Below are 11,021 nucleotides of genomic sequence, written 5' to 3'. Positions count from 1 at the left end.
GTATTTCCAAGGAGGTGCAAAGTCAGCAACTGCCTGAGGCCACCCAGCAGGAGCTACAGAGAGATCTGCAGATTCCTCCTCTTGGTTTGGGGTTTGGAAGTGCCCAGATAAGGATCAGCTGTGAAGCAATGCAGGCTGCTGTCTAGGCCTTTTGGAGGCTTTGGTGCTCTTTGACCCAGCTTCAGTTTGTTAGGTTTTAGATTGTAAAAGAACAGGCCATTCATATGCACAAGCCTCTGCTCACAGCTTGGGTGGGGTTGTAAATTGGGTGGGATGGGGTCTCAGGGAATCATCAAGGCAGAGCAAACTGCAATGGCTGCCAGTCTGCTCTGCCTTGGAGAGTTCTCGGGGTCTGCAAGAAAGCCGCCCTTGCGTTCTGGCCTGATGCCAGACAGTCCAGTTTCTCCCCGTATAAGTCTGGGTCCTCAGAATCTCGCCCGGAACTGGAGTTCAGAGTAATTGGAAGCTAGTATCTCCATCTCGATTGAAAAAGACAATAGCGTACCCAGTTGCCAGCCTGTTTCTGTGCACGCCTCCACACCTCTACACCTCTGCACCTCCTACCCACTTCAATGTGCTTTTCTCTTTCCTTCTAGTTGTAGAATTTCCACTCAGCCAGTCTTCCGTGGTTCTATCTAGATGATACCCATTTCATCTTTTAGTTGTATTTTTGATGTGGTTGTGCAAGGCAGCAAGTACAAGTTGTACCAATGCTGCCATTTTGGTTCCTCTCTCTTCTATTGGTAATGTGAATATTACCTCTCCACATGTTCCTTTTCTCCTTTCATCTGCTGGATCTGACCTCCATGCAACTTATCTTTTTTCTCATGGTATCTGTCACTAATAGGCTTCTCGAGGGCAGTCATTCTCTTTTTCTGTTAGATTTTGAATTTATAATTAAATCATGTTGTTTTTTAGTTCCTGAAAGTGTTCATTTTTAGTGTTATAATTCCATTATATATATATATTTTTTTAATATATTTTATTGATTTTTCATAGAGAGGAAGGGAGAGGTATAGAGAGTTAGAAACATCGAAGAGAGGGGAACATGGATCAGCTGCCTCCTGCACACCTCCTACTGGGGATGTGCCCGCAACCATGGTACATGCCCTTGGCTGGGATGGAACCTGGGACCTTTCAGTCTGCAGGCCGACTCTCTATCCACTGAGCCAAACTGGTTAGGGCTCCATTATATTTTCATTAAAATTCTCTCCTCTTTCTTCAACTAGTTCTACATCAGCAGGCATCCCCAGTTTTTGTTCTGCTGGCCATCTTTTCTTTCCAAGCCCCATAAGTGAGTTTTCATTTTTCTTGCATAATCATGCTTGTGGTTCCCTCAGTACCTGTCAGCAGGCTGGCTTGCGTATTTCTTGGGCAGCAGCAAACCAAGTGGTGAAATGCACGATGGCTTTCATTCTCATGGGCCTGAGAACTATTATCCTCCACTGAAGTACTAGGAGAAACCATTCTGTTCCCATACTTTCAGTTGCAAGCTGAGTTCTTTTCCACCTATAAAAACTGGAAGCACTTTGCTCCACTGAAGAGCGCACTTCAAGGTTTTGCTGGACCTGCGAGTTTTTTTTTTGCAGCAAGTAAGAGAAGTCCCTTTGGGAGGGCAACTATAGGCAGCAACTGTACCTTGAATAATGTGCAAGAATTTAAAGAATGAATTCAGTCCGTATATTTGCTGGCTTGAGATTTGTTCATGATTTTTATTTTTAGGTAAAGACAAATCACAGAATTATGTATTCAGCATGATTCACTTTTTGTAATCAAAACAAGCATCTGTTTGTGTATATAAGTTCACATATGTGGGTATCAGCATGGAGGTAGGTACAGAGAAGCCTAAATGCTAAGTGCCTTGGTAGGGATGGGAGAAATAGTAATAACTTTTTATCCCAATGAAATTGTTACTTTTCCATTTTTTTTTTCTATTCAGATAAAATTTTAAAGGTTGAAGGACAGACCTGAAAGGTGTGGGAATGGAAGAGTAGGATTAGTGAGAGGTTTGGTCTGAGAATGAAATAGTATTGGAATTTTATTTCAGAGGTAGAGTAGTATTGGCCTAGGGAAAAAGTGAGGAGAAGCCTGCTTGAGGTGGAGATGAGTCACTGGAGTCCAGGATGTTGAGTAACTGAAAAGTCTTAGATGTTGAAACTGTCTAGGATTTGGAAGGATTTGGGGTGGAGCTGAAGAAAAAACATCCTGATTAAATGTGAACAGATAAGTAGAGGACTGCAATAAGGAATTAAGTTCTAAAAACTAACAGTGGTTTCTGATTGCATTTAGAATAAAATCCAAAGTCCTCAACATGACCCTCAAGACTGCACGTTCTGGCCCTCACGTTCATGGCCTCCAGGCCCTGCAAACCTCACCCTCATACCATTCTCTTCCTCACCCACTAGGACCAGTTGTACTTCCTTCCTTGAAAACTGAGTTCATTCCTTTCTTCCTTTTCTCATCCTGAAGTCCTCCTCCCTTCCCCCACTCTTGGCCTGACTAAATTGTACTATTCATATACCTTCTTATTCTTTTGTAATTGGCAGTTATTTTTTGAGTGTGATTGTCTCAGTAGATTTTGATCTGTCTGAGGATTTACAGTTCTGTAATCTGATGCATAGCAGGCAATAATACATATTTGTTGGATGGATATATAAATGTAGGAATGGTGATATTGCCTTTAGTTCTGAGCTTCAAAGCAGGGCCAGGGACTCACCTAAGAAAGGCGGGGAAATTACACAGTCTGGGAGAATGACTATCTCTCACTCTTGAGGGCTGCAAGGAGGCAGTTTCCTAGGTGAGGGGTTGGGTTTCCTTTCAGACAGAGGTAGAGACTGAGGAGATTCAGGGTATACCTTATTTATAATCAGACATGTTCCAGAGGCCATGGTGGAAATGGGAGGGAGTGGGTACTGGGAGAGAGTCAGGAAGGTGAAGTGGGTTCTTGCTTCAGAGAGTTTGAGGAATCTCTTCTTTTCCTTCTCTAAGAATTAAATCAAATCCCATGTGTTGTCTTTTCTTGTCATGCTATGCATTGGGACAGTTGCTTAAATCCTAAGTATAAGGCAGCAGTTTTGATTTATTTAACATTACAGTTCATTGTGGTACTTTAAGATTTAACACTTCCACAAAAGACAAATAAATACTAGAGATGAATAAATAACATTTTTTTCCCTTAAAATTTAAGAGACCATAAAATTGTGTTTAGTTTTACTTTTAAAAAATAACTCAAGTATTTTCCTTTTCTTCTTACTTTTGCATAGTTTGGGGTGGGACTTAAAGGGAGGAAGAACTGTTAGGAACCTCTGTATCTAATTTGTTGTTATAAGATGAAGTTAATATTGAGAACAGATTGTGGTTTAAACTATAAAAATTAAACCTGTGATTAACTATCACACATTATTTGATTAGAAACATTGTAATTATATACTGTAATCACTTTTTTGCAAGCTTAAAGTTCATTTTTTGCAAGATTTTTTGTAAAGTAGGTATCTTTTCCTGTCATTTTAAAAAAATGCTTATTATTACTTTCTTTTAAAAGAACTAAGTAAAAAGGGTATCAGTACCCAAGGCAGTAGGGGTATATGTAAATAATCTTTTAAAAATAAAGATTTTATTTTAATAATTAATGATAATAAAACTTATTAATGTCACCTGAATATAATACTATCTAAAACTTTTTTATTTTTAAAAGATTTGTGTTTACTTCTACAAATAAGCACAGGTAATTACCTTAAAACTTAAAAAAACAACAACACTATTTCTACGCTATAAGTCAAATTTGGTTTTTATTTTGATCCTTTCTTATTTGAAAAATGATATTTTAGTCTGAACACTATCAGAACATGAAGCATTTCAAGAAATAAGAATTTTAATTTTAAATTAGCTGACATAAAATACCAAGCATAACTCTTGGGATAATTCTTGGGAGTATAATAGATACAACGATATACTTTCTTTTTCCTGCCTAACATGTAAAGAAGCTCTTACAAATTAATAAAATATGAATGTCCATCAGATAAAAGAGCCAAAGAATAAAAAAAGACAACTCTAGAATCACTAATGCCCAATAAACATGTTTGCAACATAATCAGACTTATTAGCAAAGAAATGTAAATAAAATGATGTAAAAAATGTAAATAAACTAATCTCTGTTATTTTTTCTATAATAATTTTAAAAAGGTAATTCCTACTTTTAAAAAGGTTGGGTAGAATAAGAATTTTCACACACTACCAGTGGGACTTATTATCCTATTATCTTTGAATATACTGTAATATATTGATTATTGCTCCATTGTTGGATAGTTATGTTCTTTCCATGTTTTCTGTTTAATATTTTTCTTCAGTGAATATCACAATTCACACAATATGCACAATTCCTTGTCTGCATCTAATTATTACTTTATAACAAATGCCTAGATGTGAATTATTCTACCAAATGCCATAAAAAATTTCAAGTTCTTGAAACAAAGAATTGTTGGTGCCACTGCTATAATAATTTTCAACGTAAGCATATTTCCTAAAGTAATAATTGTATGCTCGCAGGAAATACTTGTGTAATGTCACTCCATTGTTTAGCCAATGTCTGGCACCTAGTAGAACAATTAAATTTTGTCAATCTACAGATGAATAACAATTTGGTCAAGTCATCTCTCAATTGTAGTTATAATTCTAAAGTAGAAATGTGAACATATCTTGAAAATTGGAAGTTCTGAAATTGTAATATAATTGTTCATAATTTTACAAATGCTGTATTTTTAATTCTGATTAATATCTAATTGATGGTAGTTCAAGTGGTACCTGAAGCTGATGTTTGTTTTCCTACATTTCTATTTATTTGATTATCCATTTGTATTAAAATTATGTTGTTAAAAGTCAAGTTAGGTCATAATATAAAATGAATTATTATAGATAGATGTATAAAATATTTTAAAACATCTGTGAATTGCCTTATCATTTTCTTGATTGTAATTTTTGATGACCACAGTTCTTAATTTTAATATTGTATTCGCCTGGATTCTCCCGAGAAACAGTACGTATATGGTATTGGCTTACATGATTACGGAGCCTGAGAAGTTCCATAATCTGTCTACCAGCTGGAGTCCTGGGAAAGTCTGTGATGGTCTTTGAAGGCCTCAGAGTCAATGGTATAGGCAGTGATGGCGAACCTATGACACACGTGTCAGAGGTGACACGCGAACTCATTTTTTTGGTTGATTTTTCTTTGTTAAATGGCATTTAAATATATAAAATAAATATCAAAAATATAAGTCTTTGTTTTACTATGGTTGCAAATTAAAAAAATTTCTATATGTGACACGGCACCAGAGTTGAGTTAGGGTTTTTCAATGCTGACACACGGAGCTCAAAAGGTTCGCCGTCACTGGATTATAGTCTGAGTCTGAGGCCTGAAAGCCAGAAGTGCTGAGGGCAGGAGAAGATTGATGCCCCAGTTCATGTGGACAGGCAGAGAGCCAGAGAATCCTCCCTCCTTCCACCTTTTTTGTTCTGTTTCAGCCCTCAGTGGATTGCCTGAAGCCCACCCACTTTGGGAGAGCAATCTGCTTTACTTAGTCCATCTATTCAAATGCTAATCTTCCAGAAACCTTCACACACCCAGAATTAATGTTTACTTAAATATCACAGCAATATGGTGATCCAGCCAACTTAATATATAACATTAACTATCACAAATATAGTTCAGTAGTTGCTTCCTTTATGTTGGTACCTTTTGTGTTCTGTTTCAGAAATCTTTGCCTACACCAAGCTAATGAAGATGGTCTATGCTTTTCCTAAGAAGCTTTATTGTTTTTTACCTTTCACATTTCAATCTGCAATCCACCTTCAATATATTTTGTTCAAACTAGGGCATATGGCCGAAACCGGTTTGGCTCAGTGGATAGAGCGTCGGCCTGCGGACTGAAAGGTCCCAGGTTCGATTCCGGTCAAGGGCATGTACCTGGGTTGCGGACACATCCCCAGTAGGAGATGTGCAGGAGGCAGCTGATCGATGTTTCTCTCTCATCGATGTTTCTAACTCTCTATCCCTCTCCCTTCCCCTCTGTAAATCAATAAAATATATTTTAAAAAAAACTAGGGCATATGGTTATTTCTTTTCTCATGTGGATATACAAATTCATGTGGAAATCGAATTCATTCCCCAATGAAGGAATTTTTCATGAACATCTTTGTCATGAGGCAGATAGATCAAATGTCATAAATGAGATGTGTGGGTTCTTTTTGAACTCTCCATTCTGTTGCATTGTTCAATTTTTCTATCTTTGCACCAATACCATTCTGATTGCAAGCTTTGTTCTTTAAGATCACATTAGCCATTTTTTTGTTCTTTTATCTCAATATAAATTTTAGATTCAGTTTGTCATTGTCCATCTAAAAAAAATTAAATATTGGGGCTTTTAACTGGGACTGTGTTGAATTTATAGGTCTTTATAGATCAGTTTGGGAGAGATGACGGATGGACCAATATCTTTATTCATGAATATTGTGGAAATGAATATTGTTTAGAATTTCATTTATTTAGAATTCTTAGAAAATTTTTTCTTAATAATGTTTTATAGTTTTTGATTAAGTGCCTTGAACATATTTTGTTACCCTAGGTCAGTGGTCAGCAAACAAAATACCAACTTCTGTGCATGGGCCACTCGACGTTTCAATAGCATTGTATGTGCGCCCGCACGTGGTATTTTGTGGAAGAGCCACACTCAAGGAGCCAAAGAGCCGCATGTGGTTTGCGAGCCGTAGTTTGCAGACCACTGCCCTAGGTATTCAATTTTTTTAATACTCCTATCAGTATTTAATTTTAAGTTTCATTTTCTCTTTGTTGCTGTGATACTGTAATAGTAGAATTAATTTTTATATACTCATTTTGTATTCACTGTTGATGAAATCATTTAATTCTAATTGTTTATATGTCTTTTTGGATTTTCTATGTACATAATTGTGTCATAGGCAAATAAAGACACTCTTATTCGTCTTTCCAATTTTTATACCGTTTTTTTTTTTCTTATTGCACTGAATAGGAAATCCCATACAATTTTAAATAGAAATAATGAGAGCAGCTATTGTTGTCTCAGGCCATTGATTTTCAGTATTTTTTCTTTAAATATATACATACACACACACACACACACACAAACACACACACACACACACACACACATATATATATAATGAAATTTCCCCGTAAGCACTGGTTATCTACAGTTTGGTTTATCACATCTACATTATATTTTACTTAATTCATGCATTACATATCAATTTGTTTCTAATGCTGAGGCAGTTGGGTATTTCTAATTATCTAATTTCCTGACACTTGGAGATTTTTCATATATATATATCTTTCTGTAATTGGTTTCTAGTTTCTTTTGTCATCAGAGAATATGCATTATATGATTTCATTCCTTTGAAATTTGTTGAGATTTGTTTTAGGTCAAATATGTTGATAGTATTTTTCAGGTTTTTCTATTTTTACTGATTTGTTTCAGTAACTGAAAGAGTAGAGCTGAAGTCTATAATTGGGAATTTGTCTAGTTTCCTTTTCAGTTGGATCAATTTTTGCTTTATATATTTTGAAGTTCTATTATTAGATGTATTTACAATTAGGATTGTTATGACTTGGTGAATTGACCCTTCAACATTTTACTAGAGGCCCGGTGCATGAAAATTCATGCACTGGAGGGGGGTCCCTCAGCCCGGCCTGCCCCCTCTCACAGGCCGGGAGCCCTCAGAGGCAGGACGTGAACCAGTGATCAGATCAGCAGAAGGCGACACCCCCATTACACCTCTGCTGCTGCCCCTGCTGGCAGTGCAAACCTCAGCCGGCCCTGCCTCAGGCCAGCCCTGGACGCCTGTGGGGCTGAGAAGACTGGGGGGCTCCGGAAGCAGGTGCATGGCAAGGCCGGGCCCGCTGGTGGGTGGGCCCAGCCTTGCCACACGCCTGCTGCCCCAGCGGGGCTGCCCCAGCGGGGCTGAGGGAACTGGCCACCACCATCTTGTGGGTGTGGGTGGTGCCATCTTTGAGGGTGTGGCAGCAATTAACATATTCCCTCCTTATTGGCTGTGGGCACTGCCATCTTTGTGAAGGCATGAGGGTTAATTAGCATATTCCCTCTTTATTAGAGGGAAGCAGGTATCTAGGATTTATTTAACTTTTGTAATTGAGACTTTGTAGCCTTGGTCTGGCTAGAAGCTTCCGGGCAACCTAGCACTTCCTTGAGTGGAGGACAGCCCACTGGAAGCAGGTATCTGGGATTTATTTATCGTCTATAATTGAAACTTTGTAGCCTTGAGTGGAGCTCAAGGAAGGTGGGAAGCTTGGCTTCCTTCATCACCAGGGGCAACCTGAGCCTCCTGCTTGCTCTAGCTCCATGGCCACCACCATCTTTGTGATGGAGTGAGGGTTAAATTGCATATTACTCTTTTATTATATAGGATAATTTTCTTGTAGAAACAAATCTGACAATCTCTGTTTGTGTTTAATCCTCATCCAAGGGTATTTTTCCATTGATTTTTAGAGAGAGGAAGAGGGGAGATAGTGGAAGAGAGAGAAAAAGATAAAGAGAAATATCTATGTGGAGAAACACATCGTTGGTTGTCTCTTGCACGCACCCCAACCAGGGCCTGACTGGGGAGGAGCCTGCAACCAAGGTACATGCCCTTGACTGGAATTGAACCTGGGATCCTTCAGTCTGCAGGCTAATGATCCATCCACTGAGCCAAAACAGCTAGGGCAATCTCTGCTTTTTATTGGGGTATTGAGACCATTTACATTTAATGTAATTAATAAAATGGTTGAATTGAAATCTACCATTTTGCTAATTGTTCTCTAATATTCCCATTTGTTACTTTATTTTCCCTTTTACCTCTGTTCCTGCCTATTTTTGATTAATTAAATATTTTATTTAATTTTTATCTCCATTATTGGCTTATTATGTTTTCCTTTGAGTTTTATTTTTTAGTGACTTCTCTGGAGTTTAAAATATAATATTTAGTCATCATACCCTACCTTCAAGTAATAGCATACCACCTCACATATATTCTGGGAACCTTACAATTGGTATAATTTCACTGTCTCCCATCCTTTTTGTTATTGTTATAAGACCTTACAACTATATATTTTATAAACCTTATAATACATTGTTACTATATTTGCTTTGATGCTTATCTTTCAAATTGATTAAAAATAAGAAAAAAGTCATATGTTTGCCCCATTTTAAAAAATTATTTTTATTGATTTTAGAAGGAAGGAAGAGGGAGAGATAGAAACATCAGTGATGAGAGAGAATCATTGATCAGCCACCTCCTGCACACCCCACATTGGGGATTGAACCTGCAACCCAGGTATGTGCCCCATTTCAAACCATGACCTCCTGGTTCAGGGGTCAGTGCTCAACCATCGAACCACACCGGCTGGGCTACTCCCACTATTACCATTTCTGGCTCTATTTATTTATTTTAGATCCATTTTTCATACTCCTTATGTATGAAAATCTTAAAATGTTTTGCAGTGTAAGTGTGCTAGAAAAATGGATCTAAAAAAATGAGTGTCAGAAATGATCCACTTGTTTTATGTTCCGTTTTCTCTCTTTTGATTCATCTAAGGCAATCAAGTATTTTTTATTGCAAATTTCTTTCTACTAAAAGGTTGTAGAAGCTAAATATGACTTATTTTTTGACAGAGAGAGTATACCCTTTTGCCTTTAAGGAGATAGAGTAAGGATGGGCTGGTCACCTTAATCCAATTAGTGACTTTAGGGTTGGTTATGGTTTAGGTAAGACTCAGCCTACTTCTGGTCACCTCTTTTCCATGGCATTTCTCTTTGGACTTGGAACTGAGTCTGGTGGGTCTTTTGCTCTTCAGCACTGATTGCAAGTAATTCTGCTTTTCACAGGTTTATAGATTAAGTTTTTGGACAGTTGTCTCACACAACAGATCAGATTGAGGAAGATACAGGGATTCTGAGTTCAGAAAATAGCTTGATGAGAGAAGATGCTCAGTGTTTGAGATGCTCAGTCCCCAATTTTTCCCTCCATTTCCTACAAGCCACCAAAGGCTCCATTCCTCTGAGCCACAGAAGCAGACTTCCACCAGGTGCCAAGCCTGAATTCTCAGGTTTTAGCCAGGTCCAGCATTGGCACCTGCACCCTCAGAAAATGCAGCTGCTAGATGCTGAGTATACCAAGATGATTAAGACCTATTTCCGTCCCTTACAACAGTGCTTCCTAACCTTTTAAAAACCATGACACACAGAAAATAAAATTTTTATGCCAAACTATAGTAAATGTAGGAGGATGCTTATTGCCAGAAGTATCTGGCCCAGAGCTCTAGCCAACATAGGTCTTGACGAAATCACTCCACTTTACGATTTGAGATTGGTATCTTCATATTTGTAACCCATTTATGGCACTGATTGGGAACCTTTGCCTTAAGCAATTCATACTATGGTAGCATATCCTCTATGTTTTAGCATATCACTTGTGAAAGACTGAATATCTTCTCACGTCCCTGGGGAGAGAAGTGGTACTAGCTACAGATGCCTCTGGCCCTTGAGATAATATGTATGTGAGCCAGAATCCCCATACCCTCCTCAATCTGATCTTTTGTGTGGCTCATCTGGACTACTCATAATCAGTTATATGGGAGCAAAGTAGTATTTTAGTCTGTTTAGCACCCCAGTTTCTCTTCTGTTCTCTCTTTGTGTATTACATATTTTTTTCTCATAGAAAGGGACACATAATTTACATTGTGTGTGATGTAGTGTTTGGCTTTGCAATAGTTGAAATAATGGCATTTGCAGTGGGAATATGACTAAAGCAAAATGATGTGTGTGGTTAAGTGGTTTATTTGTCATTTTACAGACTTAAAAATTCTAAGTCTGTGGATAACTTTCTTAGTATATTTCAGTTGATGAGTGCAGGTTCTCTGCACTGTTCTCAGAACATTTCTTCATTTATAAATCATGAAAACTTATGTCTGGTCTAGTTCACAGACATGTTTTATT

The sequence above is a fragment of the Myotis davidii genome, unplaced genomic scaffold, assembly GCF_000327345.1.
Source record: "Myotis davidii unplaced genomic scaffold, ASM32734v1 scaffold162, whole genome shotgun sequence".
In the NCBI taxonomy this organism is placed as follows: Eukaryota; Metazoa; Chordata; class Mammalia; order Chiroptera; family Vespertilionidae; genus Myotis; species Myotis davidii.
Note: the sequence above shows the minus strand (reverse complement) of the source record.